This window comes from Mustela lutreola, chromosome 15 (assembly GCF_030435805.1).
Source record: "Mustela lutreola isolate mMusLut2 chromosome 15, mMusLut2.pri, whole genome shotgun sequence".
NCBI lineage: Eukaryota > Metazoa > Chordata > Mammalia > Carnivora > Mustelidae > Mustela > Mustela lutreola.
The window spans coordinates 27760421-27773904 of NC_081304.1; the positions used below are offsets into that span (position 1 = coordinate 27760421).

Sequence of the window (13484 nt, forward strand, 5' to 3'; positions counted from 1 at the left end):
ACCACAGGACATATTCTAGAAGCAGAAAGATCATTCCTGATGCTCAAGTCGAGTGGGTATAGGGGAGACTGGAATCAAAGTTGATCACAGGGTATGGCAGAGGTCAGGATACATGGAGATTCATGAATCCTATTAAAGAGTTTGGGCTTTCTTGGCTATAGTCCAGGTAAAATGAGAAGCTATTGAAGACCTTTTTTTTTTTTTTTTTTTAAGATTTTATTTATTTATTGGACAGAGAGAACACAAGAAGACAGAGCAGCAGACAGAGGAAGAGGGAGAAGCAGGTTCTCTGCTAAGCAGAAAGCCTGATGCGGGGCTTGATTCCAGAACCCTGGGATCATGACCTGAGCCAAAGGCAGGCGCTTAACGAAATGGGCCACCCAGGCGCCCCTATTGAAGACTTTCAATCAGAAAGGCAGCAAAGCTTGGGGCGCCTGGGTGGCTCAGTGGGTTAAAGCCTCTGCCTTCGGCTCAGGTCATGATCCCAGGGTTCTGGGATCAGGCCCCACATCGGGCTCTCTGCTCAGCGGGGAGCCTGCTTCCTCCTCTCTCTCTGCCTGCCTTTCTGCCTACTTGTGATCTCTGTCTGTCAAATAAATAAATAAAATCTTTAAAAAAAAAAAAAAAAGGCAGCAAAGCTGATTTATGTTCTAGATCAGTGCCTCTCAAATCCCCTGGAGACTTTGTTACAAGGCAGGTTCTGGCTCTGAAGGTCTTGGGTGGGGACTGAGATTCTGCATTTCCCACCAGCTGCCAGTTGACGCTGCTGGTTTAGAACTCCACATGGTTAAATCTGTGTATTCATTTTGAGCAGTGAGCTTCATAAAATTAAAGAGGAGAAAAAATTGTTTACACATAAAACAACCAGCCAGCAATGGATTTTTTATTGCCTACGTGTCATAAGAAAGGTTAGCTCCCCCTTTGCTTTGTCAAATGTGATTAATGAGATGGGAAACATATCCTTGGATTTAAAAAGTCTTAAATTACAAGGGGATACTATAATAAATCCAGGGAACTAGAAGCCAGCAGGCTTGTGGCTTCTAAGATTGGGGGGCCAGAGTTCGTTCCCCGAGGTGTGTCAAAGGAGTATTACCTAACTCTGCTAGAGAGGCTGTGTTTGAAGATGCTGATTTTTAGTTCACAAGGACTACTGTTTGAAACGGGAGATATTCTTGAGCTTTCGTAGAAATCTGTGAGTCTCACTGTGGGCTAGACAGAAAGTCTGCTAACAATGACGGCTTAGGTAATTTGTTTGGTCTCAGATCTTGCTTAACAGAAGGGGAAGAGTTGACAGAGAAACTCCATCTTTTGCCCAATACAGTAAAAGCACTCTAATTGGTAGCGAAACCTTGGCAGTTAAGCAATCATCCCAATTATCTGGAGCTGGTATGGCTGGAGGACATTGGATTTTCACAGAGATATTGTTTAAAAAATATCAACTCACACCAGTAATTGGAAGATGATTGTAGGCCTAGTCATAAGTAACAGGAATATTTCAGAGAAAGGGATAATGGGTAGAGGCGATAAGAAGTGTGTTTGTGGAGAGAGAGTGGGCAAGACCGTTCATCTGTTGAACTGTTTTAAGAGTAGCCTGGAGAACTGCAGAGTGAAAGTAAAAGGTTCTCTCCTTTTTTCTCAGCTGAATGTAAAACATAGTAGGTTGGCAATTCATAGGTAAACCTTTCTTTGGAAGATACACAAGCCAAGTTCTGGTCAATTAGAATAATAAAGACCTCTGGGTTTTGCAAAAAGTTTTGAAGTTTACAAAGCAAAGCAAAGCAACTCTTCCTAGTACTTAATCATTCTCTGTGGCCCCAGAACCCTTATGACTTTTGCTAGATTGTATTTAAGGCAGCTTGCTTCCCCACTGGGTTTTCCACTGTTCCTGTGGCACTCCTCAGTAGGGCCTCCAACAACATCGAACGAGTGAGTGAACAGAAGTGTTTTCGAAGTTACCATCTCATTTGACCCCATTACAAAGATTTTTACCTTTAACTTCACTTCAACTTAAACACTTAAAAATAAAGAAAAATCAAATCAAATATTCAGTAGGGATGTTAGGGTTCAGTGTTGTGGAGACGGGGCTAGAACACAGTTGTTTTGATTCCCAAACTTTCTTTCATTTTCACTTTTACCTGAAGATTTTCTGGGACAAAAGCTGAGTAGGCTTCCTCACTGCTCAGCCAGGTGAGGAGTGAAATAATCACTTGATTATTTTAAACAGGCTTGAATACTCCAGTCTTTTTCCTAGTAGCGTCTTCTGGTTCCTCAGAGTCCAGTACCCTACCAACTGCCCACATTATTGAATGATTTTGTGGGTTCTGTGTTAGAAGATCCCAGGAACCAGGGATGTCCATTTCAGCATTTTAAATGACCTTAAAGAAAAGGAAAAAAAAATATCTGTAGGGAATTATGTACTGTGATATAGGCTTTTTACCTATGCTCTCTGTGTGGTAGCTCTTATGCTTATAGGACACACACACACAGTAAAAATCTCTCACAATCTCTCCACTATTCAAAATGCTTATAAAATATGAAGTATGAAGTAAAACTCTGCTTCTTGAGTCCCATCCAATCCTCATTTTCTTTAGATTCTTCAAGACTTTTTCCAATGCCTTTCAGATAGAGCAGCTCCTACTCAGTTCTTCTCTGTTCCCTTATATTCTCACCTACAACAAAATGGGAGAAAATTATACTTACTCATCAGCAGCTTTCTTTCTTTCTTTTTTTCCTTCCACTTAATTATACATCATTCATGGCCTCACAAATTTAACCTTTAATACAGCCTTGGAGAGAAAGTGTGATTCTTTTCAATTACCCACACAAGGACATTGACGATCAGAAATTTCAAAAATCCTGCCCAGGGCCACAGAGGAAATAGCAGAGTCAAGGTACAGACCCAATTCTGCCTTATTCCACAGTCTGCAGTCTTTTCTGTGAAGCAGGGAGTCTCCCTCAGAGCAGAGAGAGCACACTCGCCCACCGCCTTCATTGTTTTATGCACAGTCTGCTGATTACCATCAGATGTGCTAAGTCTGTATCATGTTCGGATCTGCTCCACCACACTTGGGTCTCCCTGAATTCCACCTGTTACTGAGCCCACTCCAAAAGCAAAAGCTGTGAACATTTCGAGAGGCACAGCCGGCAGAGGCAGCTGCAGGGCTGGTCAGGACTGGCATCTTCTCCAAGGCTGACAGCAACCACAGGGATGCTGGGGAGATGTCTGTGGCTCCTGAGCCAGATCTCCGTGCTCTGTTGCTGGCATCAGGGTGATTCCAGACCTGGTCATGTGCATCCAAGCATTGTTCACTTAGTGCCGGGTTAACACAGTGCCATTAACATCTGAACCACACCATATGCTTTGCTTTTATGTAGACTCCTGCATGCTGGGAGGGTTGGACTTTTCGAGTTGACTCTTTCTGTCATATCCTAAAGGCAATGAGATACACTGTGGTCTCAGGCATGTGACCTCATTAGCATGCAAGCCCAGGTTTTAATGACTAGCCCTCTACATGGTGCACAGAGACTGCTCCACCCCTTTTGGCTGATAGACAGAAGGAACCCATATTGGGTGGTACTGCAGGATCCTACCTTAGGTTTTAGTTGCTAACAGGGTCCGAGGTCAGGACTATAAGGGATTCCTCTCAGAACTACTTGACTGAGCCTTCTGTAGCCTACAGGAAAAAACTTGCAACTTGGGAAAAGAAAACCAGGTCCTTGTCTTAGATCTATTCGTGGATATGGGACTACTGACGAGTCACTTAATCCATGTCTCTGACTTTTCATCTTCATAAAAAAGGGAGGAGATACTAATATAATAGCTCTATTTCAGAGTCCTTATGTGCAGGGAATGAAAATAAATGTCAACGTGGTTTCCTAACTCACCACATAAAACAAATCAATGTTGGGTATATAGAATTTTTCATCTAATGGTTTGAAACTACACAAAAGATCAGGTATAGTCGTTGTGGTTGAGATACTTAAAAAGATAATCATGGCAGCAGGGTAAATGTGAAATCATTGGAAACATAGAATTTCCCTAATGTCCCAGCAGCCAGGTGAGCTTGGAGGAGCACTGTGTTTATCAAGGTGGGAGTCTTCTGAAGGAGATGGAATTGAGCATAGTGCTTCTCACATAGTTGAAAAGGTAACTAATTTCTGAAAGCTTTTTCCAGCTTTTGCAAATGCCAAAATTAATTTCTCTCAACTAAGGCTATTTTGGACTCTGAAAACCATGTGGACTCTGTTTCCTAAATCCTTCCATACACTGGTTCTTTAAGTAAAAGCCAACCTGCTCATGCATCGCAGGACAGATGGAAAAATGAGTCAGTCCTTAGCTACAGCCCGTCCTACACCATCTCTTTCTCTGTGCCTTGTTCTCTGCTTCTGGTTCGCCACTCTTGTATCTTTGGTTTTAGATAACATTTCTGAATTCTCCATTGTCTTGAGACTTTCTTCTCTGTGTTGATTCTCTGCAAGAATCATGGAAAAAAAAAAAAAAAAAGCCAGCTTCACTCCCTGACTGTCACACGGATTCTCAGTCTCCCCATTGTAAGAGGAAGAAGAGAGAGAGTTCTGATTCCTGCATAGAGATGGGGACTGGACGTGTAACTGTGTTCTTATTTACCATCTCTCAAGATTCCTCTTTTACATCTACATTTCTTCTTTTGTTTAACTGCCAAGTTCCTAGGGGAATAATTGACACTTTACTTGTTTAAGTACACTAGGTGATCTGTGGCATTTTACATGTAAACCTATATACAGTAAGACTGGAAAAATATTTTTATTTATTTATCTATTTATTTATTTATTTATTTGACAGAGAGAGAGAGAGAGATCACAAGTAGGCAGAGAGGCAGGCAGAGAGAAGGGGAAGCAGGCTTCCCGCTGAGTAGAGAGCCTCTGCGGGGCTCAATCCCAGGACACTGGGATCATGACCTGAACTGAAGGCAGGCCTTAACCCACTGAACCACCCAGGCACCCCTAGAAAAATATTTTTAAAGAAAAGATAAAGTGATCAAAATGCGGTAGTGGGCAGGAAAAGGATCTTTGGAAAACCAAGGCTGCAAAGTGTAACAGCCGTTGAATCCATCATTTATGGTCTATATTTCCTAGCTTCTAATGGAAAGACACTTGATGTGTCATGAAGTTCTCATTCTTTTCCTAGTAGGAAATGTGTAAGTTCATAAATTACAAACAGGTTATATCTTGGTTTGAGTTTTGAGGGAAAAAATAGTTTTTAGTAGATTCACATAGAGGATTTTGAATAAAAACAATAGATAATATTGTCAATAGTTGTGTTTCTTCCTTCCCTCAAATAAAAATTTTATTTTTATTTGCAGACTATTTCTAATGTTGAAACTTTGTAAAATTTGAGAAAGTGTATTGCATCTTGTTCTTTACAAATTAATCTAGCCATACCAGAAAGAGGGGATTTACCTTAAAACAAATGGTGCCTAAGCTTCAGAGCCCCTCACAAACTCGGGCCCTTTTAGAGATCCTACACCTATTTGTTTTTGTAATTTATTCTGTTTTTCTTAAGGAGGGTCCCCTAGTTGTTTGTCATTGTCCCCCAGACCTGTGTCTACTCCAAATATCATATAATCTAGGTCGTCTCTTTAAAGTAGTTGTAGAACTTGAGGAATGACTAACAGACAGATTTTATGGATGAACCTTCTAAAATATCAGTTGTCAATTCTGGGCCATTAACGTTATCTTTATGGCAGTCAAAAATAGCTGAGCTTTCATACCAATATCCATAGGAAAGCTCTTCATTATTGCTGATGGAAAGTATCCAGAAACCCTAGATAATTTGTTTTATTCAATGGCTCTTTATTAAAAGCTCACAATAGATTTGTCACTTTGTTCAGTGCAGCCGGTACTAAAATTAAGGGCATGATTCCTACTTTTAAAGAACTCCTGGTTTAATAGGAAATAAATATGCATTACAATATAACATCCTGAGTACTATAATTACAGTATATATAGGAAGTAATGAGAGAATTAAAGAAAAAATAAGCAAACTATGCTTAACTTTGCTGGAAGTCTTAGAAAGGGACTCACCCAGAAATAGAATTAACAAATATAACGTTTTGCTCTGAAAATTGGTAATTACCTCAAATTTCCTAGTCATTTTGGTCATATTTTTAAAATACTTGATAGTGATCCTTAAGGATAGTAAAAAAGAATTAGGCGATCAAAAAAGGGTAGGAGAGAATTTATAGAAATGTATGAATCCTTCAGAAAGATAAGAGAATCTGAGGCATTTGGGCTTTGACTGGCCAGGTGGAAGGGAGCTACGGTTAAGTTGGAGAGGCTATCTGGGCCAGGTCCGAGGATCCTGAGTAGTCCTGCAGTGCTGTGTATGGATATCTGATTTACAGAGCAGAGAACATTTTTGGAGTAAGTATTTCAAGTAAACAAGGATCCTGCCAAGGTTTTTCTATGTAAACTGTCAACTTCTGCTGCATCTCCAGAGCCATGACTATGTAAGGAATCAATATATGTATTAAATCTTTCTGTGTCACTTGGCATGTTTCATTGCCAGTAAATCTGGAGCTCAGATACATTTTTTTGATACACAAGGACTCACCAACTTTCATCTTATGGTGGGCTTTCTACAGAGTTCTTCAGTATTGATGTTGCCACTGCTAAGATAAGAAGCCCAGTATTGCTAGGGATACCAGGGAATCCTGAAAAGAAATACCGACTTCCTTTGCATCTTCTACAGTGTCTATTGGGATATCTTCTTGTGTCCAGAGTGCTAGTCCCTTGAGCTGAGGTTCAGAAATCTCTTTCCTGCTGTACTGTGTTCTGATTGCTTTAGAATGGTTGAACCTCTGCCTCTGTACCCCCCATGCATAGGCCTGGTGTCATAACTAAAATCTGCACATCAGAGCAGTATTACTGTTCATTTCTTCTGCACCCTCCAGTTCATAAACATGTAAGAGCTACCATCTTGATCCTATTCTTGTTCTTCTCACTGCCATTAGTGGAGATAATTATCTTACTTCTGTAGTTCTCCAAAAAGAACCATAGGATGACAACTTTCTTGGCATTATATTCACTTAGGAGTGACTCATTCCAGAATGTTCTTCAGCATTACATTTCCTTATATTCATTTAAGTCATCAGTTCTCCCAGGCCATCTAGATGGTTGCGGCAGGAGAGGGTAGAGGGTCTACATCCTTCTTGATAGCAGCACTCTCAAATTGCCCTTATCCTCAACCCCTCAGCTGAGCGCAGGGCCTAGTACTCTGGCCTCAACTCTTCCCAGGCATGTGGTAATATTCATCGGAGAAGCCTTGTTTCCTTAACTGGGTATCTGTATCTTGATTAAAAAATCTGAGTCATTCAGAAAGACTTACTGGTAAACCAGATAAGAGTTTGTATCCTTCCTTTTTCTTGATTTCCACATGACACCACCTCAAACCCCACCTCTTAGCAACCTTCAAGCTTTGCATATCAGTAATTTTTCTTGCTGTAGGAAGGAAAAAAGTGCTACCTCACCACATAGCACAGAGACCCACATATGCAATAGTTTATATTTAAGGACACAGATGTAAACCTCAAGAAGTCTGTGGTCTCACGGGGAGTGTGAAAGCTGAATAAATGTTTATACAATATTGTGATACCGTATAGAAATATGGGCTGTAACGAAACCATACTTTGAAGACCTGTGGAACTAATACTTCCTAAAACAGTTACAGCAGAATACAACCTTTAATGGATTACCTTTTATCTGTGCTGGACCAATCCAAATAGATTGTTTAGAAAAGCACAGAGCATGGAGTCAGGAAGTTTTTAGTCTTTCAGATTGGATCTGGAAATAATCTCCCCCCTTCCTATATTTGCAGGTGCTTCTAAATTGAAATTATTCCACCTCCACAAAGATGAAAGCCATCACACGTCTTCCTGTCTCAGCAACTTTTGCTGGGAAGTTGCCCAGACCTGAATAATATCAGATCCTGTATTTTCCTTTATAAGAAAAAAAAAATTATATGACTCAATAAAAATCTTCCCTGAAGAACAGAATTATAGTATTTCAGTGACAATCTGTTATTGTGCTGTTTTCTAAATGAGTTGATTAAAATTCAAGGGATCCTAAGTTCTGCATTACCCCTTCCCCCCACATTGCTCTCCTGTGTTTACTGCCCAACTTGTTGAGTTCTTAACCAAAAATGTTTTTTTTTTTTCTTCTGTAGGAATCCTTTGAATGGAGAGGATGAAGTGAGCCAGTTATAAATGACTCTAAATGTTAAAACTCTTAAGGATTTTTTTTTTAGCATTCAAAATCAATGTTCAAATTTCCCAATACATTTCAAAAATCAAACAGGATCTATTTCCGAGGTTCAATATTCTTATTCTAAAAAATATTAAACTCAGAAGAGAGAGAGAGAGGTAGAAAAGGAGATTATCGGTTATCAATTGATTATCAATTATTCTCACTTTTTAGGTGAGAAGGTCACGGCGTAAAGTTAGTTATTTTCGCAGTGTCACCAAACTCCTGCTGGAGCTACATCCATTTGAACCAACTTATCTTTCCAAGCCTGTTCTCTTTAAGAATCACTAAAGTGGCCGTTACTATATCTAGATACTATTCTAAGCACTTGACAAATGCTGTCACAATCCTATGAAGCGGTACAGTCATAATCCCCAGTTGCGGATGTTGAGAATCAAGGACAGAGTATCTCTATATAGCAGAGCTAGGGTTCAGACCTATGTGGTCTGAAGGGAGCAGCCAGACTCTCACCGTCTGTGTTGTACTGTCTTCTCATTGTGCTGGAGGGTTATTAATCATACCTATGCACTAGAATCATATGGGATAGTTTAAAAATCTCTGATTTCTATTCAGATCCATGAAGTGGGAGTCTATGGGGGTTAGACCAGGGGGTGGGTGTATTTTCAAAGCTTTGCAGTTGATTCCATGTGCAGCCAGGTGTGAGGACCTCTGTGCATCAGAAAGTTTCAGGAGAGTACAGGGGACAAGAGCACGAACTGTATATAATCCAATGATCCTGGGTTCAATTCTTAATCTTTTCATCTAGTAGAATTGTAATGATGAGGAAGTTACCTTGCTTGCAGTGTCTTGGTTTTCTCATCTATCAATTGGGAATAATAATATATCATATATACTTGATGGGTTTGCTGTGGGGTTAGTATTTATGAGTTTAATCGCATTTACTGGCATGTAATAAACATTTAATAGATATTAACTAAGAAGAGCTTTGTGCATCCTTTCGGGAATTGAATAGATCTGGAGAGGGTTTGGGCTGCAGTCATTTGACAAGATATGGGCAAGATAATGCTGGTTGGTGATCTGGCTCCTGCTTATTCTCTATTTTATAGTATTTCGTTTCATGGTGTTCAGGATGTCCAAAGTCATTCCTGTAGTGATTTAGGAGGTCCTTGAATGTTGATTCATTAACTCTGATTCACATGTTGTAATTACCATTTTTATTTTATGTAACTTTTATTAAAATGTCTATAAAATTTGAGTGTAATTATTGTGCAACTAATACTGGTTAAACAGTGGACATGCTATTTAATTAAGTGTTCATATTGTCTTTGTGAATTAGCTACATGCCTTTCAGATTTACTAGGTAGGAAATTGAGACACAATAGCTAATATGTTTTACAATATCAGGTCCTGTGTACGCCCTGCCCTGTCTTGTTCTGTTCTCAACCACCATAACACATTTCGGTTTTTCTTCCAACAGTGTCTTAGTTCTGTAACTGATGTCTGGATTAGTCAACAATTGCCACTGTAATGCTGTCTAACAAAAAATAGCACAAAACAAGACTCAGTGTCCTCTAAAAAGCATTGTTTTGTTTTTGTTTTCTCATTCATGCAGCTGCAACTTGGCAGTGGCTTGTTGGAAATGGCTGGATTTGCTTGTTTGGCTCCAGGCCTAGGACAGGTTCATGTGAGTTTTGTGCGTCCCTCATTCTTCTGGGACTCTGGGTCACTTAGGACATGTTTTTCTATGATCACAGCAGAAATGAAAGTGGGGCAAGCAAAAAAAAAAAAAAAACAAAACAAAAAAAAACATTACTTGTAAGGCTTGGATCCAAGTTGGCCCACTGTCACTTCCACTCACCATATTGATCAAGCATTGGTGAGGAAGGACGCATCCTCTGCCTCTCGTAGGAGGAACTGCAGAGTCAAATCGAGAAGAACAGAGAGGCAGGGAGCGGTAAAGAATCACAATCAATGATCAGTAATCCCTTTCAGTTAGTAAGTGGCATAGCTAATAGCTGAAACTGAAATCTCAATACAGAATGGAGTGTCTTTTGTGAAATCTTTCATTGAGAAATTAGGACTGATAATATTGAAAGGCTGAGGAAAATGACCAAATGAATCCTCCGAGGCTCTCTTCCACTCCCTTTATCTGTTAAAGTTAGGAATAATAGTTTTATTAGTTTTAATTAATTTATAGGATCCCTCAAATTTGAATGTTTACCAGTTGGTAATTCATGGGATTACCTATCTATACAAGGTCAGAGGTGTGGTGTACACATTAGTGAGAAGCAAGCATTCGTGCACATACTCACAATTACTTTGAAGATTATAGTAATGGTAGGCTATTTCTCCTTCTCTATCTCAGTCTTTTTTGGCTCCTTTTAGCTGATTGCGTGAGGGAGTTAGGCTAGTCCAACTTAAAAGCAGACCCCGAATGGTTACATTATATCAGCTGTGAGGTTTTTAAACTTGTGACAAGGGACCTAAAGGAAATTCTACTCATTGCAAGGATATCCTCACTTAAGCTTCAGTGGGCCGGAAGCACTTAAAACCCACGAACCTTCAGCTGGTCATCATCCTTAGCCAGTCCAGTCTCTCTGAGGAAATGGCACATGTTCTTGCACTGGTCACCCTATAGCTGAATTACTTCTCCATATTCTGGATGATCAATTACAGTACCACTGCAGGCAAATTTCTTAAATGCCTTCACTAGTTTCTTTTTATCATAACCATCATCGATCCCTTGGACAGTGGTAAGGGTCTTCCTGTCATTTCTCTGTTGAATTCTTATATGGATATAATGCTCAGTGCTAGCAGGAAGCAGATCATCACCCTTACTTGCATCAGCAAAGGGTCGAAAAGTGGAGGTTCTGGGTAGCAGACATCCGGACAGAGCATAGGATTTCTTTTCCTCCATGGAAAAGATGGAATGTAGCTGCAGGAGGAGGCAGGGAGCAGAGGAAGGGGTATGGGGGGGTGGGGCCTGAGTCTCAGGAAGGGAGGGATTTCAAGGGGGAAGCTCTTTTGAGGCCTCCATGGTTGCGGCTGCACACTGACTGGGGCCTCTCCTCTTTTAAACTTTATACCCATTAATACTTTAAGCTCTACTTGCATTTTAGAAGTCAACTTTGTATTTTTCAGTACATGAATGAAGGTAGTTTTAATTTGCTTTCTATAGTGTGTCAGTGGAGATACAGCTCTTCTCCATTTTTGTATATATCCCAATGCATTTGTAAATGTGATGGAAACTTTTTTATACGAGAAAAGCAAACAGGTTAGCTCTAAATGAGTGGTCAAAAATTCGATTTTTTAAAAAAATTATGAAAAAGGGTATCATACATCTATATATATATGTATACACATGTATATTTATAGAGAGAGAGAAAAAGAGGGAGGGAGGGAGGGAACTGGCACTCTCCTTTTCTAGGTTTGGTTGGAATATGAATTTGGGAAACATTGCACCTTAAGACCTGAATTTATTGTTTCCATTTAATCGAGAAACAGTTCTTTGGTAAGTTGCTTTACCCCTGATTTTGCATGTGTGTCATTGTTAAAATTTGAGGGGATAGGGGCACCTAGGTGACTGGGTGGGTTAAAGCCTCTGCCTTCGGCTTAGATCATGATCCCAGGGTCCTGGGATTGAGCCCCACAGGGGCTCTCTGCTCAGTGGGGAGCCTGTTTCTACCTTCTCTCTGCTTCTCTGCCTACTATGTGATCTCTGTCTGTCAAATAAATAAATGAAATCTTTAAAAAAAATTTTGAGGGTATAGGAGAGAAAGAAAGGGGGTTTTCTAATATATTTAATTCCCACAAAAAACCTCAGCATGAATGGAAAAGGCCTGGGAAATTTTCATTTTCTCTTAAAGCCAGGATATAACTATATTGGACCACAAAGGGCTACACCCTGATATGAAATTCATTTTCCCTAGTGATCCTATTTCCTTAAATATAGCTTGTTCTGTATTTATATGTTGGATTAAAAGCCAAACCTACCTGAAGCTCTCTAGGTTTGCAAATCAGTAACAGAGAAGAGCAGGAATGGTGTTTTTAGATTCCACAAAAGAATCAATCATTTCAGTAATAAATGTCAAAGTCTCTCATCTTTAATTCCTGTAAGAGAAGACACATTTGAGGCTTGAGTTTGCCAGATAATCTGATAGAGTGTATTTTTATGTGCGGCTGACTCGTTTAGTCCTTATTAGAAACTCACGACTTTATTCTAAAGGATCAGTTATAAAGAAGATGCTTTTAAAGAGAAAAGCCACGGTTGACCCATAAAGGACTTGGAACAAAACGTTCATGTTGGCATTGTTCCTTTTTTTTTGAGATGGAAAAACAGGTGTGCCTGGGAGGCTCAGTTGATTAAGCATCTTGCTGCTTATCCAATACAATCATGCCTTCCTCATCTATTAGCTGAAATAGTTCTCATAGTCCCCCCTGTTCAGTGGTTTGGATAACTGAGTTATATCTTGTACAGGAAATCAAGGTAGATGTTTAATTTTTTTAAATTTGCTAGTGTTTGTATATGCCAAAGATCTACTAATACCTCATTTTCATCATCATCATCATCATCTCAAGGATTTAAACACAGTTAATATGTTTAAACACAGTTAATATGTTTAAATCCACCAATTATTGTTGATCTCAGTGATTAAATGTCTCAACTCAGACCAGTGGGAGCTTTTAGTTAACTCTGAATCCTTTTAACGCCGCCAAAATGGTATTAGGAATGTTCCCTGCTTGTCATTTGCATGAGGAGATGTTCCGCATTTATCTTCTACATGTGCTGTGTTAGACGTCATATTACACATCCATAGGTGCCTTGGTGGCAGATAATAGTTGGAGACAAAAATCTGGGTACATAGTTGCTTATTGCCACTACGTCAGTCATTGTTTAGAAGACTTTTCAGTGGACAGAACTGGGATATGGGAAAATGGTTTATGAATTTATATTGATGTACTTCAAATTCTGGGTTTCAGAGTTGTCACGTAACCTCTTCTATCTTCCCTCCATAGTTCTTTTTCTCTGTGTTGAAAGCGAGTTCTTTAAGATGCAAAAAAAAATCAACCATTTTCTTTTTCTTTTCCTTTTTTTTTAAGAATCAGCCATTTTCTTTATCCCACTTTTGTCACACAAAAATACTAGAGCCACCAACGACAATATGACTGACAAGTTTAAATGTGTTTCACATTTGTTTTTGTCCTTAGGACATATACCACTCAGGATATACCCCATTAGGGAT

General features: G+C 39.5%; 1 pseudogene; it reads right to left on the reverse strand.

Moving 5' to 3' along the window:
• Positions 1-10786: 10786 nt before the first annotated feature.
• LOC131816494 (eukaryotic translation initiation factor 1-like) lies at positions 10787-11126 on the reverse strand (annotated as a pseudogene).
• Positions 11127-13484: the final 2358 nt, after the last annotated feature.